The sequence below is a fragment of the Pinus tabuliformis genome, chromosome X (assembly GCF_031772625.1).
Source record: "Pinus tabuliformis cultivar Carrire ecotype Pingquan chromosome X, CPIR1, whole genome shotgun sequence".
Classification (NCBI taxonomy): domain Eukaryota; kingdom Viridiplantae; phylum Streptophyta; class Pinopsida; order Pinales; family Pinaceae; genus Pinus; species Pinus tabuliformis.
The window spans coordinates 318447453-318464465 of record NC_142308.1 but is presented as its reverse complement, the minus strand read 5'-3'; the positions used below and the strand labels follow the sequence as shown (position 1 = coordinate 318464465).

The window sequence follows — 17013 nt, the reverse complement described above, 5'->3', positions numbered from 1 at the left end:
ACAGCAGTAGGCTTGCCTTATTTTAAATGGCATATGTATGTGCGCTTCCCCTCTCTCTTTTTCATGTGTCTTTCAGCGCTTGCTCATCACCAGCCAAGAGGGTGACTCCTTACCCCAATCCTTGCTCTACAATAGGCTGGCCATTATATACAGTAGCCAACACCCAAATTTTTATGGTTGTTCCGATGGTGAAGCTCTGAACTTGCTAAGGAGAGGCTTGCTGAAGGGAATTGGAATAACTGGGATTTCAATGTGTGTGTCAGTGATAAGTGAGCCCTATGTTCAAGGTACAACATCGTGAGGTTGGAAAAACTTTCAAGGTTTACGCAATAGACCTGTTGGGTTTTGGATGGAGCGAGAAAGTAGTTATTGACAACCATGCTTCTATATGGAGGGATCAGGAGGCTGACTTCTTAAATGAAATAGTCAAATATCAAGCAATATTAGTAGGAAATAGCCTAGGAGGACTCACAGCATTGATAACGGCAGCCGACTGTCCAGAATTTGTTTCAGGAGTCGCAATCTTAAATAGTGTGGGACAGTTTCGCAATCCTTAAGAACAATCGAAAAATGTCGTGGAAGAGACGACCATACAAAGGATTATAATAAACCCTTTGAAGGATTAAGGCCAATATTTATTGAAATATGTCAAATCTTGCAAGCTATTGAAATTTTATTCTATTTAAGTATTTGATTTTTGCAAAATCATTTATTAAAAGTTAATAAAAATTTGGACCAAACCTATGAAGACACTAAATATCACTGGCAAGTACCAATGGGACCCTTCCAATGAATTTAACCAATTAAGAAAGAAGCTTTATTTATGAATGAATGGATTATGGAATTTATTTTACAATTTCTAATACACATATTGAATTGCTAAAGTTAAAGAATAAGAGACTTTGCTTAGGGTGGTAATGAAACATACAGTTGAAAAGCACTCATCCTTAAAATGAACTGGTTAATGCACATGTTTTATGACAGCTAAGGACGTCTGAGTGCTTAATATATTTATAATAATTTAATGATTAACAATCACCAGAAAATAATAACAATAAAATAAAACATACAAATAAGTTTGACTAATGAAACTAGTTCCATCTCATTTCAATAAGTTGTCTTTTTCATCATATAATACCAAAAACTTAATCTTGACCTTGTCATACGTTAATTTTCTTGGTTTAGGCTTTGAAATCGGATGAGTGGTTGGATGTGAAGCATTTTTAATGCTCTAACACTAATCAAGCCATTCTTTTAAAAATTAATGACGAGTTATAAGTGCCACATTATAGATTGACATATGGAAATTATGTTTGTGTAGTAATATCTTGGTTAATAAATTTAATATTTACATCAATTGTATAGAATTTTTATATAATGGTATGTATTAAAGAAAAGTCAATAATTAAATGTTCATTTCAAAAGGATTTTTTTTACATGCGTACATGAAAAGTTATGAGTATATTTTAAAATATTATTAAATTAATTTGTTTTGAAAATTTTAATAATAACTTGAATTAAATCATAGTTTTCATAAATATAATTATTGATATAAATATATATTACAATTTGGATATAATAATTTTAATGTGTTGTCATGATAATTTAGCAATTTATTTAATTATTTATGTATGAGTGAGTGAAGTGGAGTGGTCACTGGTCATAAGTTATGACCACTTAATAGTATCCTTGGGTTTTCTTTGAGAGAGGTTGTGATTTTTCTTTTGGGATGAACCTTAGTGATAGCAGGGGATGTCACTATCTCTTTCTTTATAGGTGAGGCATGGTAGGTGTTATAATCAATTTGATTCATCTCGATAGTTTCTATGTAGCTAAAACAAAATTTTCCCACCTTTGCAAATAGAAGACAACTTCCTTGGATTGGGAAGTATGCTTTTTGTTTGATTGGCATAAGTTCCTTATTTAGAGTATTCTTGTTTATTTCTCAATTCGATGCTCGATATATTATCAACTGCATGATTAGATCCTTCAATTGTTAGGTCACATGTCACATCATCTCTAACTAGTTGAGACACTAACATCATCGCTTACTAGTTGGTGTAACAAGAATATTACTATAATCAATTAATGTGGTGATGTTTCAAAGAGTTTCTTGGTTGACTGAACTCAGAGGAACTATTCCTTAAACACTACATCTTGATGCACAATCACTTGATTTGTATGGTATCTATTTATTTATTTATTTACAACTGCTACTAAAGATGTTTTAAGTTTTAGCACTTTTGACATCAAAATCATTCATCTTTTTGCAAACTCATGAGATTAAGTTCACCATTTGAAATTCTTCTTCTTAATTGTCCACCTCTTTCGATTTTTTTTGCATATGGCCTAAATGAAATACTATAAATATCATTTTAGGGAATATACTGATAAGGGTCCAAAATGACACTTATTGAGATATTGGGGAAAATACTCCAGAATTATCATAAGGGATAACTTAGAATTTAAGAATTTTGAAAATATAGAACATATGAACAACTTAATAAAATAAAAATAAAAAAGGGGAGAATGAAAAAAAAAAAAACAATCTCAAAGACTCATTGAAATAATTTGTATGCTCTTTTCTTCTACGACAATATTATTGCAACGTCTATGACAGTGAACTTTAACATATGCAATGATGATCATACAAATCACTTTTTGTTACATATTCTCCCCGACATTGTCATGTATAGGGTCATGTAGACGTAGTTTGAAATGAACTACTATAATTGGAAGCTACAGGAGTATAGTGTGTGAATGACTTTACTTGGTTGAATGCATCATATATATTAATTGTACCATGAGATGAATATTGATTTTGATTGTCCTGCTTCTTGTTTTGTTGTTTCTTAATACATAAATAATTGTGGGTTGCAATGATCACCAGATATAGTCCTTTAGTTTATAATGTAATCCATGGTATAGATACCTTGGGAAATTCTAACCTACCCACTAGAAAGTAAATCAATTTGGATATTCACTTACTAAAGAGTCACTATTCTTTTAATATCTTCACCTTCAGATTTTGCAATTGAAATACACCTTCCTCACTTCTTAAGGAATCAACTTCAAAACTTTGATCATCCACTTCTTCAATAATCCCCAAATCATCATCACTAGATTGGCAAGGAAAATGTCCATGACTAAAAATATCATTGGCCATACCTTTTACCAGCATAATATTTTCTCTGGGTTTTGCAACATCCTTGGATTGTTTGCATGTTTTAATTTTCTGAGTTTTCTTCTTCTTATTCTTTACCATAATCCCACAATCTTCTCTCAAGTGATCAAGTTTCACTGAGATAACCTTGCCCTGATACCAATTATCGGAAATGTATTCACTACTAAGGTGGGAGCGGTGAATCAGTAATGACTATGTTTCTTAACTTTTAAAATCCTTCTCAATTAATGCAACACAATCTTCATTAATTCATTAATAGAATAAATCATATAGAAAAAATATGAGAACCATGAGAAATAACCAAATAAACATGCACAAGAGGACACAATATTGTTGTTGTGCTACTCAAATAATTATATTAATCGTCAAGCAATTCAATTATATATAATATATAAATCGCTACTATTAAAGAGAACTATGATCCTAACCTATGACTCTACATACACCCATCTGATCAACAAGCCTTGCCCAACACCCATTGGACTTATGAAAAAATGTGTTCTCTACACTAAATTTTCCATAGCACCCACTCCACTCTTTTATCTAACCTTTGTTTCATAATATTTCAAACTAGATTCAATCTAAATCGCTCAACTAGAACAACACAACAACCTCTAGCAATATAGGCTCAATACAATATAGAAAACTCACTGAAAACCAATCTGCACAACTCACTCAATCACTACAACAATCCAATCAATAATACATGCAACATACATAAAATATAATCTGTTGAAAACATGATAAGCAAGTATGAAGGAAATGATCTACAATCCTTCCTACTATGTTACCATACTACTACATATGATCTTAGTTGAATCATAGTTTTGTTGCCATCTTATGTCATTGTGATCTACTGAAGATATTCTACATAAATCCCTGCACAGTTTGCACACACCTCTCTTCACTCACTCACACTCTCCAAGCTCACACAACCATCACACTTTCTTCTCAAGTGAACCAACCAAATAGACTCATGATCTCCATCTATTTGTAATCTTTTATAAAGGTTAAATCAATAATTGCACTTTTGTATTGGATCTATGTTCATATGTTGGGAGTGGTTCGATTCATTACTTCTGAACTCAATCAAGTCACTAACTTCATTTACTAATGAATATTCTCTTTTAAACAAATTTTATAAGCACAATAACCTTTTTATAACCTTTACATGATGAATCTCGAATAAGACAAGTCAGAAAAAATAAATAAACACCTAATGAGTGCAAGAAATGTAGAGGAATTTTAGTGACAAACATCGATCACACCCACATCACAAGCGCCATATGACTGTAACTCCTCAGTCACTCCCATATACCTATCTTCCAGCAACTAGAGCTTTCGCTCACTCCTATAACACATTCATGCAAGTGAATATGGCATAGGATGATTAAAAACACTTTTCCTTCGCTCATATTTTTCCCAAACTTGCTCCACTGGTTGATCATCATCAGTAAGTCGTCAGGAAGACACTGTAGCCTCTGCAACACTCCATAAATCCACTGTAGCAACTCCATCATCATCAAAAGTCACCCTAGGTTGACTTGAATTCCATTCATCAGCTGCTCCAACACTCAAGCCATCAAATTTCACCACAACTACTCCAACATCTACAACAATCAATGATAGACCCTGCAACTGATCATACAAGATGAAAACTTTCCACACACACACCTAGCTCCATAAACATGACTTGAAATCCTCCAATACTATCAACTCAGTGTAGTATTTCCACATCCTTCCAATGCATCCATACACAAGGCAACAATCTGCCCTAACATATGCAACCACTAAGTTAAGGTCTGCAACCAATGCACAAGCCAAGTACCATCTCACTAGCATAAGCACAGTCTTGTACCTATCAACCAATAGTAGATCATCCATACACACACACACACACACACTAGAGACCATAAACCAATAAACTATATATTAATCAAACATATGAATACACAATCTCATACATCAATTCCAACCAATCACTAACGCAACCTCCAAAATCATGTAGAAATTTTGACTGTAGATTAACCTAATAATGCAATATAACTAAATCAAAATACTTTAATCTACTTCTATAATCAAAATTGCAGAAGCTTAATAGATTTGAGCAAGATCAAGTAGAATAGATATAACCAGAAGCAGAATCAATGCACATGAAACACATAAGAATACTTAGGGGAAAGCCTCATCTAGAAACCCCACTATCTATATTATCATACAAGGTGGAAATATCTCAGAATTACACAAAGCTTTAGCTCTCACAGCTAGCCAACTCTCAGTACAATCCTCTTGGATGGTCACAGGCAAGCAAGGCTTCTCACAAACCTTCTCCTCAACCCTCCAAGCCTCATATTTCCTTGAGCTGTTTCTCTTGGGTGATCCTACTGTTACCAAGTGTAACACTAATCTCACACCCTATAAAACTACGCAATCCTCAAGGAACCTTGTTCCTTCTGCATGGATGAGTTTCCTTTATAGGAATACTCATGCAACGGATAGTACAATGTCCTTGTATTTAATCTCAACTAGGTCTTTCTATGAATAGACATGCATGAGTTATTAATGAGAGCACCTTCAGTTATCTCGAATACACTAGTTTGATGCATGCATGCATTAACTAATTGAACTCACAATTAGTTCCTCAAATTGTTTGGAACTAATTTAACAGGACATAACTCAGTTAACTGAGCTAAGTAATTACAACTCAATTATAAATCATCCTTACCTCCTTAATTAAGGGATAATTGTTGCATGACTTCACAAAGACTTCTAGCTTGAATTTCTCCAACTAATTAATCCAAGATGAATTAATTAATTATTTTTCAAGCAGCTGGTGAGACTAAAGTCGAATTTAATTCACAATTTTAATTCAAGGACAAATTAAAATTGGAATATTCTGAATGTTATTTTTAGCATTTCTATTTTTAGTATTTCTTGTTGCTATTCTCAACATTCCCTCTCAACAAGAAAGGAATTCAACTCGATCCCAATCTTGAATCTTTGGAATGTTCTGCATGCAACACTTCTCTCAAGTGTTGATGTTGTAGCAACTCCAAAAACAAAAAAAAAATCCAACTTGAATCAGTATGATGCCTCTATCATCAAAGTCTTTAACTGCTATTGCCTTTGTCGACTAAAAACTCTGAACTTCTACTGACTCAGCCTTTTTGCACTGTTGTCAATCCTTCTCTGCGCTCTTCAGTATCGTACTGCTCTAGCCTCTGTCACTTTGATCTTTGACTACTTTAATCCCTTTGATTCCTCCTGCTACTATGTACTTTGGGCTCCCATAGCAAGGTATGATCCATGAGATAAAACTTCTCAATGGACCCTGCCCAATTTCAGTCTTCTTGAGACTATCACTTCACATCGCCCCACCTCACACCTGGAGGTATGGCTGCATGTGATCCCTCTGCTGACTTGGCTCGAAATTTCCCCCTACTAGAGGTCTCTCCATGAGTGGATGCCTCCACTCAGTCTCCTCGTAGCATCTCCACTTGTGGCTCCTCCACAATTGTCTGAGACTTCTTCTGGGGTTGCATGTTGAGAGGTAATTTACTCTCCCTCTTAACCACCAAGTCTCTAACCTCTGCCTTTCTCCTCAAGGCTTTGCATGCATCTTTAACCTTAAGAGCATACAGGTTCCTGACTCATGAACTGATCTGCTTCACCTGTCTCATGGTGATGTGTCTAAGGAAAACCTTTCCCTTACTGAAGACAACATCGTAGCCTTTGTCCTCCAACATCGCGATCGATATCAAATTATTCTTTAGTCCAGGCACATACTTCACATCTGTCAAGGTGATAAGAGCTCCATGCTCCCTCTGAAAAGAAACTGTGCCCACTCTTGAAACACTATACCTTTCATCATCACCCATCTCTATGTGCATCTTGACGTCTTTCTCCTCCAAGGTACTGAATAAACTTTTATCGCTGGTCATGTGGAATGAGGCTCCACTATCAAGAAACCAACCACTACCCATCATCGATGACACCATGCATGTGATGAGAGTAAATTCAATTTCGAACTGAGAGGCTAATGTCTCACCTTCTGATCCTTCCAAGGAGCCCTTCTTGGACTTCTTCGATGGGCAATTAGTCGCATAATGACCCATCTCATGACAATTAAAGCATCTCACTTTAGACTTGTCAACCTTCTTCCCTCCATGAGAAGAATTCAATTTGGAATGAGAAGAATTTGATTTGGAATGAGAATCCTTCTCCTTGCTTTACTTGCTAAGGCCAGATTTTCTTCATCGTCCTTGGATGAAGAACCATCTCATGTGCTCCTCATGATCTCCTCCTGCATGAGATCCGACCATAGTTGTTCCCAATCTGGCAGTTTCTCCCTTCCATTCATAGAGTCCTGGTAGCTATTCCAGCTCTTTGGAAGGCCGAGGAGAGTGAGGCTCACCATATCTTCATCAGCAGTAGTTATTCCCACACTTCTAAGCTCATCTCTGCAAGTGGTGGGCTTGCTCAGATATGTGGAAATAGTATCGCCGTTCTCCATCTTGATTCTTCGAAGCTTATGCTTAAGCACCAATTTCCTCTGGTCACTACTGTTCTGGTAGAGGTCCTTGAAGGTCTTCCACATTGAATATGGAGTATCCTTCCCATGGAGACTCGAGACAATATGGTCTCAAACTCCCTCAAGGATGATCTATGTCACCCTCGCCACACACCTATTCCACTTAGCTAAATCTTGTGCATTAGTTGAATTTGGCTTTGGGATTTATCGATCAATGAAATCTTTCAAGCCCTTGTCTTCTATTACATCCTCCATGCGATCTTTCCATGTTATGTAATTTGAACTACCATCTAAGGCATACTCGAGTCTCAAGCCACAGAACGCCATTGACCAACTTGAAGTATGAGATGAATTTGATTTGCACCTACAACCCCGAACTTCAAACTTCGAATTCTCTTCTCAGTATACTATTCACAACTTTGATAACCTTTGCTTTGATACCATGTAGAAATTCTGACTGTAGATTAACCTGATAATGCAATATAACTAAAGCAAAATACTTTAATCTACTTCTACAATCAAACTTGCGGAAGCTTAATATATTTGAGAAAGATCAAGCAGAACACATATAACCAGAAGCAAAATCAATGCACATGAAACACAGAAGTATACTCAGGGGAAAGCCTCAGCTAAAAACCCCAATATTTGTATTATCATATAAGGTGGAAATATCAAAGAATTACATGAAGCTCTAGCTCTCGCAGATAGCCAGCTCTTAGTACAATCCTCCTGAATTCTCATAGGAAAACAAGGCTTCTCACAAACCTTCTCCTTAGCTCTCCAAGTCTCCTATTTCCTTGCGCTGTTTCTCCTGGGTGATCCTATTGTTACCAAGTGTAACACTGATCACTCACACCTTGTAAAAATGCGCAATCCTCAAGGAACCTTGTTCCTTCTACATGGTTGAGTTTCCTTTACAGGAATACTCATGCAACTAATAGTACAATGTCCCTATCTTTAATCTCAACTGGGTCTTTCTATGAATAGACATGCATGAGTTATTTATGAGAGAATCTTTAGTTATCTGTAGTACACTATTTTGATGCATGCATGCATTAACTGACTAAACTCACAATTAGTTCCTCAAACTGTTTGGAACTAGTTTAACTGGACATAACTTAGTTAACTGAGCTAACTAATTACAACTCAATTATAACTCATCATTATATCCTTAATTAAGGGATAACTGTTGCATGACTTCACAAATACTTCTAGCTTTAATTTCTCCAACTAATTAATCCAAGATGAATTAATTAATTATTTTTCAAGCAGCTGATGAGACTAAATTCAAATTTAATTCACAATTTTAATTCAAGGACAAATTAAAATTGGAATATTTTGAATGCTATTTTTAGCATTTCTTGTTGCTATTCTCAAGAAATCAATGCTACTAGGTTGACATCAATGCCAACCAAACAACTAAGTCATAATGTGAAGAACAATCTCTCACTTGGAGACTGATTATATAAACTCCATCGCTGCTTCATTTGTTGGACAATGACTCCACTTGGACCTAGTTGTTTCTTATCTTTATCATCATTCTTGAAGGCCAATTGAAATGGAGCAGAAGCTTAATTTCTCATTGATTACAATCCTTGTCAAAATATATGCAAGATTCTGGTTAGTGTGTGTCTTTCTGAACTTCAATTGTCCATCATCTAAAAATGACTATATGAAATGATACTTGAGCTGTATATGTTTAGTCTTAGAATGAAAGGTTGAATTATTTGCAGGATGGATGGCACTTTGGCTATCACTATATACCTGCTCATCTCTTTCTTATTTCCCAACTCATCTGTAAACCTTTGTAACCAAATCATTTTTTTACTAGCCTTTGTAGCAGCAACATATCTTGCTTCTATTGTTGAAAGTGCAACAATGTTTTTCAATTTTAAAACCCAACTGAAAGTTGTTCCACTTACTATAAACATATACCATGTGGTGATCCTCTTGTTATCTCTATCACTTGCCATATATTCATCAACATAGCCCTGTATAGCAATTTTTGAACCTCCAAAACATAATGTTTGATTTCTGGTACCTTGTAAATACTTGAGAATCCACTTCACTGCCATCCAATGCTCTTTTCCTAGATTTTTCACATACCTTCTTATAACTCCAACTACATGTGCAATATCAAGTTTTATGCAGACCATTTCATATATTAAGCTTCCAACAACTGCTACATATGAAACTTTACACATATAATCCATATCTTCCTCGGTCTTGGGACACATCTCCTTATGTAGTTTGAAATGGCTAGCCAATGGTGTACTAAATCGTTTTTCATTCTGCATATTAAATTTTTTCAATACCTTTTCTATGTACTCGCTCTGAGACAATGTTAATTTGCTATTTTTCTTGTCTCTAGTTATTCTCATACCAAGGATTTGTTTTGAAACTCCCAAATCCTTCATTGCAAATGAATCAGACAATTTTCTTTTGAGCACATTTATTTCCTGCATGTTAGACCCTGCAACAAGTATGTCATCTACATACAATAGCAATATAATATGTTCCTTATCATTTTTCATTTTAAGATACACACAATGGTCAGAGTGACATCTAGTATAACCTTGTTTAGACATAAACCTGTCAAATTTTAGATACCATTGTATTGGGGCTTTTTTAATCCATATAGCTCTTCTTCAACCTGCATACTATTTCCTCCTTCCCTTTGACTTCATACACTTGTGGCTACTTCATATAAATCTCTTCCTCCAAATCCCCATGGAGAAAGGTTGTCTTTACATATTACTATTCTAGATGCAAATAATCTGTTACCACTAAACTTAAAATTGTTATGATTGAAGTCATTTTAACAACAGGAGAAAATATTTCAACAAAGTATATAGCCTTATTTTGTGCGAACCCATTCACCACAAGTCTATCCTTGTACCTCTTTTTAACTTCATCTTCTTCCTTCAACCTATAAACCCATTTATTCTGCAATGTTATTTTGCCTGTAGAAAACTTGACTAAGTCCCAAGTCTGGTTATGCATCAAGGAGTCCATCTCTTCTTCCATGGCTTACTCCCACTTCTTCCTGGTTTCCACCTGCATTGCTTCTTCATATATTTCCAGTTTACCAGAATTAGTCAACAATACATAATATAATGAAGGAGAGTATCATTCAGGGGCTCTACTTATCCTTGTAGATCTTATAACACCACTTTTAGGTGTTATAGGTTCATGTCATTGTTGTGGTTTTTTTTGTTGTTGTGGCTATTGATCATTATTATTTTTAAGCACCTTTAATTTTTCTCTAATCTCATCAAGCACTATGTCTTATTTTTTTTCCTTTTCCTATTTTGTTCCCTACATCTGATCCTTATAAATGCATTTTCATTAATATAACATCTCTGCTCCTAATAATTTTGTAATTTTCATAATTATATTTCATAACCAAAATCATTAACACCATATCCAATAAAGTTACATTTATTTGATTTATCTTCAATCTTTGTTCTATTTTCTTTATTATTGTGGACGAAGGATTCACAAACAAAAGTCTTTAAAAATGAGTAGTTTACCTTTTTACCTGTCCATGGCTCCTCAAGAATGCCACCATCCAAGGAAATTGAAGGCCCTCTATTTATTAGATAAACAATAATATCTACAACATCTTCCCATAATTATAAGGGCTATCGTGCCTGCAATCTCATGCACCTTACACACTCCATGACTATCTCATTCATCCTTTTTGACACATCATTTTCCTGTGATGTTCTTAAAACTGTCATCTCTCTATGAATTCCATTCTCTGAAAAATAGTTATCAAACTCTTTGTTGGAATATTGACTTCTATTTTCTATTCTGAGACACTTCAACTTCTTTCATGTGTCATTCTCAACCAAAGCTTTCCATTTCTTGAAAGTATCAAATGCATCATATTTATTATGAATATAATCAATACAGGTTTTCCTAGTTGCATCATCAATAAAGTAACATAATAGCTACATCCACCAAGATATTATACCTGATCACGTCCCCATACATATGTATGCATGAACTCTAATTTTTCGTTTTTCCTTCCAAACTCTAAAAAATCTGACTTTCTTTTGCATAAACACAATTTTCACACTTCAAACCTGGCAACAAATTTCTTGAGTGAAGAATTTGCATACCCTTTTTACTCATGTGTCTGAGCCTATGATTCCAAAGTGTCATATATACACATGTGGAGGTTAAAGAATTAACATAATTAGAAATCCCATTGCATAAATACAATGTACCAACCTTTTCTCCTTTCTCTATTGTTGGGGATCCTTTAATGACATTCTAGGTTTTGTCTGTAAAAGTAGTTACACATCCTTCACCTCCCAATTTCCCTCTTGAAATTAAATTTTTGTTTAAATCTAGAACATGCCTTACCTTCTTTAATATCCATTGGTCTCCATTTTGTTTCTTTACAAAAACCTTACCCACACCAATGATTTTACATGTTTATCATCACCCAAATGAACCGGTCCAAAATCTCCATGAGCATAGTCATGAAAATGTTTCCTATCAGGTGTGGCATGGAATGAAGCCCCTAAATCTACCACCCATGAATAAATAATATTTTCTAAGAAAGAATCAAACCATCTTGCAACATATCACATATTACATTCGCTTCATGATTGTTCTCTTGAGGTCCATCTCCTTCTTTTACCTTTCGAGATTTACAATCTTTCATCAAGTGTCCTTTCTTCCCATATTTCCAACACACTATCCTGAATCTAGACTTGGATATTCCTTTCCTCAACATACTGTGATGTCTTAGGCTATTTCCTCTCTCTAGTTTTCTTACACTAGTATGTGAAGTTAAAGCATTACATGTTGTCTCACCTGAGCTTTTAATCCGCATTTCCTCACTAAACATAGCACCAATAACATCATTAAACTTTAAAGCACTAGATCTAGAGATAGGGATACTAATAGCCATGACTAAGCCATTCCAACTTTCTAGCAATGAGCACAAAACAAATAGAGCCCTAGCTTCATCATCAAAATTTATCCCTACAAAACTTAACTGGCTAGTAAGCATGTTAAATTCGTTTAAATGATCAACAACAGATCCACCTTTTGACATCTTCTTATTAAATAGATGCTTCATAAAAATACCTTATTTGAGTTTGAGGGTTTTTATATAGTTTGGCCAATGCCATCATTAAACCTTTTGTTGTCGTTTCCTTTGAAATGTTGAATGCTACTGACTCCCATACATAGTCGTATTCTTCCTAATGCCTTTGTGTCGAGAAGATCCCATTCTTCACCAGTCATACTCGTCGGCTTCTTTGATTTTCTACTTAATGGTAGGTACAAATGTTTCTAATACAAATAATATTCCATCTGCATATTCCATACCTGGTATTTTTGGCCGTTAAATTTATCAACCCTAAACCTACCATCTTCCACCATTACTCCCACTCGAACTAGGAACCCTTATCTCATGCGAGTTTATCAGCCAAATACACCTTTGGCTCTAATACCAGTTGTTATAAATTAATTAATGGAGCAATGAAAAACATTAAATATTGTGGAATACAAACACATAAATTCATAAAAGAAGAGAGACACAGATATATGTGTTTTCACCCAATTTGGGCTATGTCCATGGAGAAACAACCAGTCCTTCCTTTTATATTATCCAACAAAATGAAGAGATACAACCTGTAGCAAATCCATTGTAATTTCCTCTTTGCTCTCACAAAGTATCCTCTGTCTTTCTTGCTCAGAATAATAATACACAACTGCAATACAATTCCCTCATATAAACTTAGGGTTGCCTTCTAGGGAAGAAAACCATAAATTAACACAATTGCTACCATCAGATCATCCGCTTAATGAACGATGCAGATTTACTACTAAATTACAATATTTTAGAAGGTAATTTTTCATCTATTTTTAGCTTCAGGGGCACTTCCCCTAAACCCCCACCAGGGGGGCCTCATAAATATCGTTGTTCCCCCCCCCCCACCGTATCCCCCTGAAGGCAATCATACAAGCGGCATTTCCGCCCTATTAGGACTAGGGATCCAACGTAGCTGAAACAAAAAATTCTAAATAATCATGAATATAATCAAGCTCCATAACCAACAATGTTGAATTCCATTACCATTTTCTTTCTGAGTGCTTTGATGAAGTTGATATGCTTTTTGTCTTCAAATTTCTTGTTACTTGTCTCTCCTCCACAACCCAAGCCAATATTTATTAGAAGATATATTTGAGATTTAAGAATTTCATCTAACTTTTCAGATCCTTTAATTTTCTTTATATTTTAATGTAGTTAAGCTTGGGATTTCTCCAATTCCATTCTTAGTGTGATTACCTCTTCTTCCAATTTTTCACATTATTTGCCTTTCTCTTTCGGTTGTTGCAATAAAATGTCTTCATCTTCATTGCTTCTTCCAATTCTACCTTTAAAATTCTTCATGTCTAGGTTCTTCTTTAACATACTTAACCAATAACTCTTTTTGTTTCTTATTCTTTTTCTTAAGTCCATAAATTTCTTCTAAGACATGTATTAATTCACCTTCTAGGTCTACGTCACATTCGCTTCACTTAATTCACATTCATTATGTCCATCTTGTATTTCTAAGGCCATAGGCATGAAATCACTAACTTCCTCATCAACAAAATATTGTTCATTATTATCTTTAGAAGAACTACTATCTTCTTGAGTATAAAAGATTTTATTTTTGAAGTTCTTCTCTTTCTTAATTCTCTTATATTTATTATTTTCTTTGCGATATAATTTATTTTCCCTTTTGAATGGATTTAGATGCATAGTGGCCTACTCTTCCACAATTAAAACATGTGGTGGGTATCTTACCTTTATAATTTCCAGTTACTTTCTTCAGTATTCTAACAAACTTAGCCTCTTCATCATCAGATCTAGAACTTGAGTATTTTTGGTCATATTTATTTTTTCTATATGCTTTAAATGCTACTTCCCTCGATGTGGATTTACATCTAGCATTTCTCATTTCATAGGTTGTTAGAGATCCAAGTAATTGATACATTTCTAAAGTTTCAATGTTAGACATTTCCTCAATAGTTGATACTTTAGGATTAAATTTGGTAGGAAGAGACCTCAACACCTTTTGAAATATTTTGGACTCCTTTATCTATTGGAATTATGACTAATATGTTGTCCTTGATGCAAACATACTTGATAAAGATGTCAACATGATAGTTATGCAGATACTACAGGTGAGATAGGCAAGGGGATATCAGTTCAGAGATAGAGGAATGATAAGGGTGAAGTTTGGAAGGTATATGAGGGTCCTGTGAATAAAGGTCATGTACATACGCGGGTATGGTGAATAAAATTCACGTACACTTTTCGCACCATGGTATTGTCAATACCAATGGTCTTTACCATGGAATTGGTCAATGGTAATGAGCGCGGCAACGAATATTTGATCCCTTCATAGAATACCATCAAAATTACTAAGGGATTGGCATAAGGTATTGGCTAAGGCCTAAGCTATATAAGGAGATGGATATAAAAGTGTTAGGTGTGCAAGTTTTGTGTTTAATATGAATGATTCGATCTGAAACAAGTGTATGCCATGGAGCAAGGAAAATATACAGATCTGTAAAATCTAAAGTATGGTATCATATGTACTTGTTTGATTTTTTTGTTGAAAATATCTAACTGTGATACATTTGTGGTGTTAATGATACTCTGACATGAATATGAGAGAGTAAGGGTTGTAAAGTATATTCTGTGGTTGCAGTGAAAGCATGACTTAGTGATTTCATATTTGTATGGTAGTTTTCCTCTGAGAGATCACGCACATAGACAAATATTCTTCTAACTAGTCGTGTATATATTTTGTAGTATGGAAAAACCTATACGGGGGTGTCAAGTATAAAAAGTGCATACATACACAGAAGTTCTTTATAAAAGTAGTGTACATCTACTAGCGTTTTGTAGTATGAGTTGTTAATGATGTCTAATCAGTTATGTTATGTTTATTGTTGTCTATTGATGATGTCTCTCCCATGATAATCTGTGTTCATTAGTCTAATTGGGTTGAATTATTTATGGACTGATATGTTTACTAGGGATGATACTACTGTGTGATGATCTGTATTTGTTTCAATTATTTATGTTGGCTTCAATATCTGATTAGGTGATTGATTTAGTGGCACAACGATTCATATTCAGTTAACGATATTTTGATATTTGTACACGGGTATTCTTCAGGAGAAGCATGTACATACACATGTATGATTAAGAATAGTAGAGTATAAAATATGATGCATGCTTGATCAGAGTTTGCAGTGGAAAAAATTAGTTTATATGATGGGTAACAATGTTTGACTTGGTATATTAATGAGTGGTTTTTCATTCGCATGATTTTTTTTTAATCTAGTTTGATCTAGTTTCATTGGTTACATTAGTAGATTTGATGATTCAATATTTGAGTAGTTGAATTCAAAATTGTTGGCAGTAGATCCAGTTTAAAACATTCTAAAAAGTGATCCACAAAGGGTTAAGGATAGAAGTCTTCTGGAAGGGGCTTGTAGATCCCTTCTAGTAGGAGCTGGAAAACAAGAGAAGGTTGTAGCCTTCTGTAGGTAGGAGCCTATGTACTAGTTAACATCTACGCCAGTACAAGATTGTAAGAAGATTATTTTTAATAAAAGAATATAGAGACAACAACAATGGTAGTTTTCTCCCACATTGGGTTTCCACCTAAAAATCTTGGTGTTCATATGGTTGTGTGTGTTAATATGCTTCTTAACTGCTCTTTTTTACTATTTAATTGATGAATAATGGAATCATATAATGCACTAATTAATGTTTCATAGATAATGAGATAACTTATTTCGATATACGCGGGTTTCTATAGTAACAGTCACGTACATACGCTAGTTTCCTTTCCAACAGTCATGTATAGAAATCATAATTTGAAATTGAAATTGAAGTGTGTAAAATATTGAGTCACCCCCCCCCATCAATATTTTTCCTAGCAATTGGTATCAGAGCAGGTCCTTCAGAAGAAGCTTGATCGCTTGAAGGGAGATTCATCAAGATGAGAAATCAAGAGGGAGTAGCATCTATCAGACCATCATTGTTCAAAGGAACCCACTTGATTTTCTGGAAATTTAGAACAAGAGGTTATCTATAGTCACTTGGAACTAATGTTTTGGGAATCGTTGAAGGAGGCTATTAGTATCCATCCTCCATTCCAACAGATGAAGCATAAAAGAAAAAGTAGGAGACCAATGAAGGTGACACTAAGGTAAAGAGTGCCAAACTTGCAATGTTTCAAATTCAATATGAAACCCTCAGAATTCA

General features: G+C 34.6%; 1 pseudogene; it reads left to right on the top strand.

Annotated features, from left to right (window-relative positions):
* The first annotated feature begins 26 nt into the window (after nucleotides 1–26).
* Nucleotides 27–626, top strand: LOC149139716 (uncharacterized; annotated as a pseudogene).
* The last annotated feature ends 16387 nt before the right edge of the window (nucleotides 627–17013 follow it).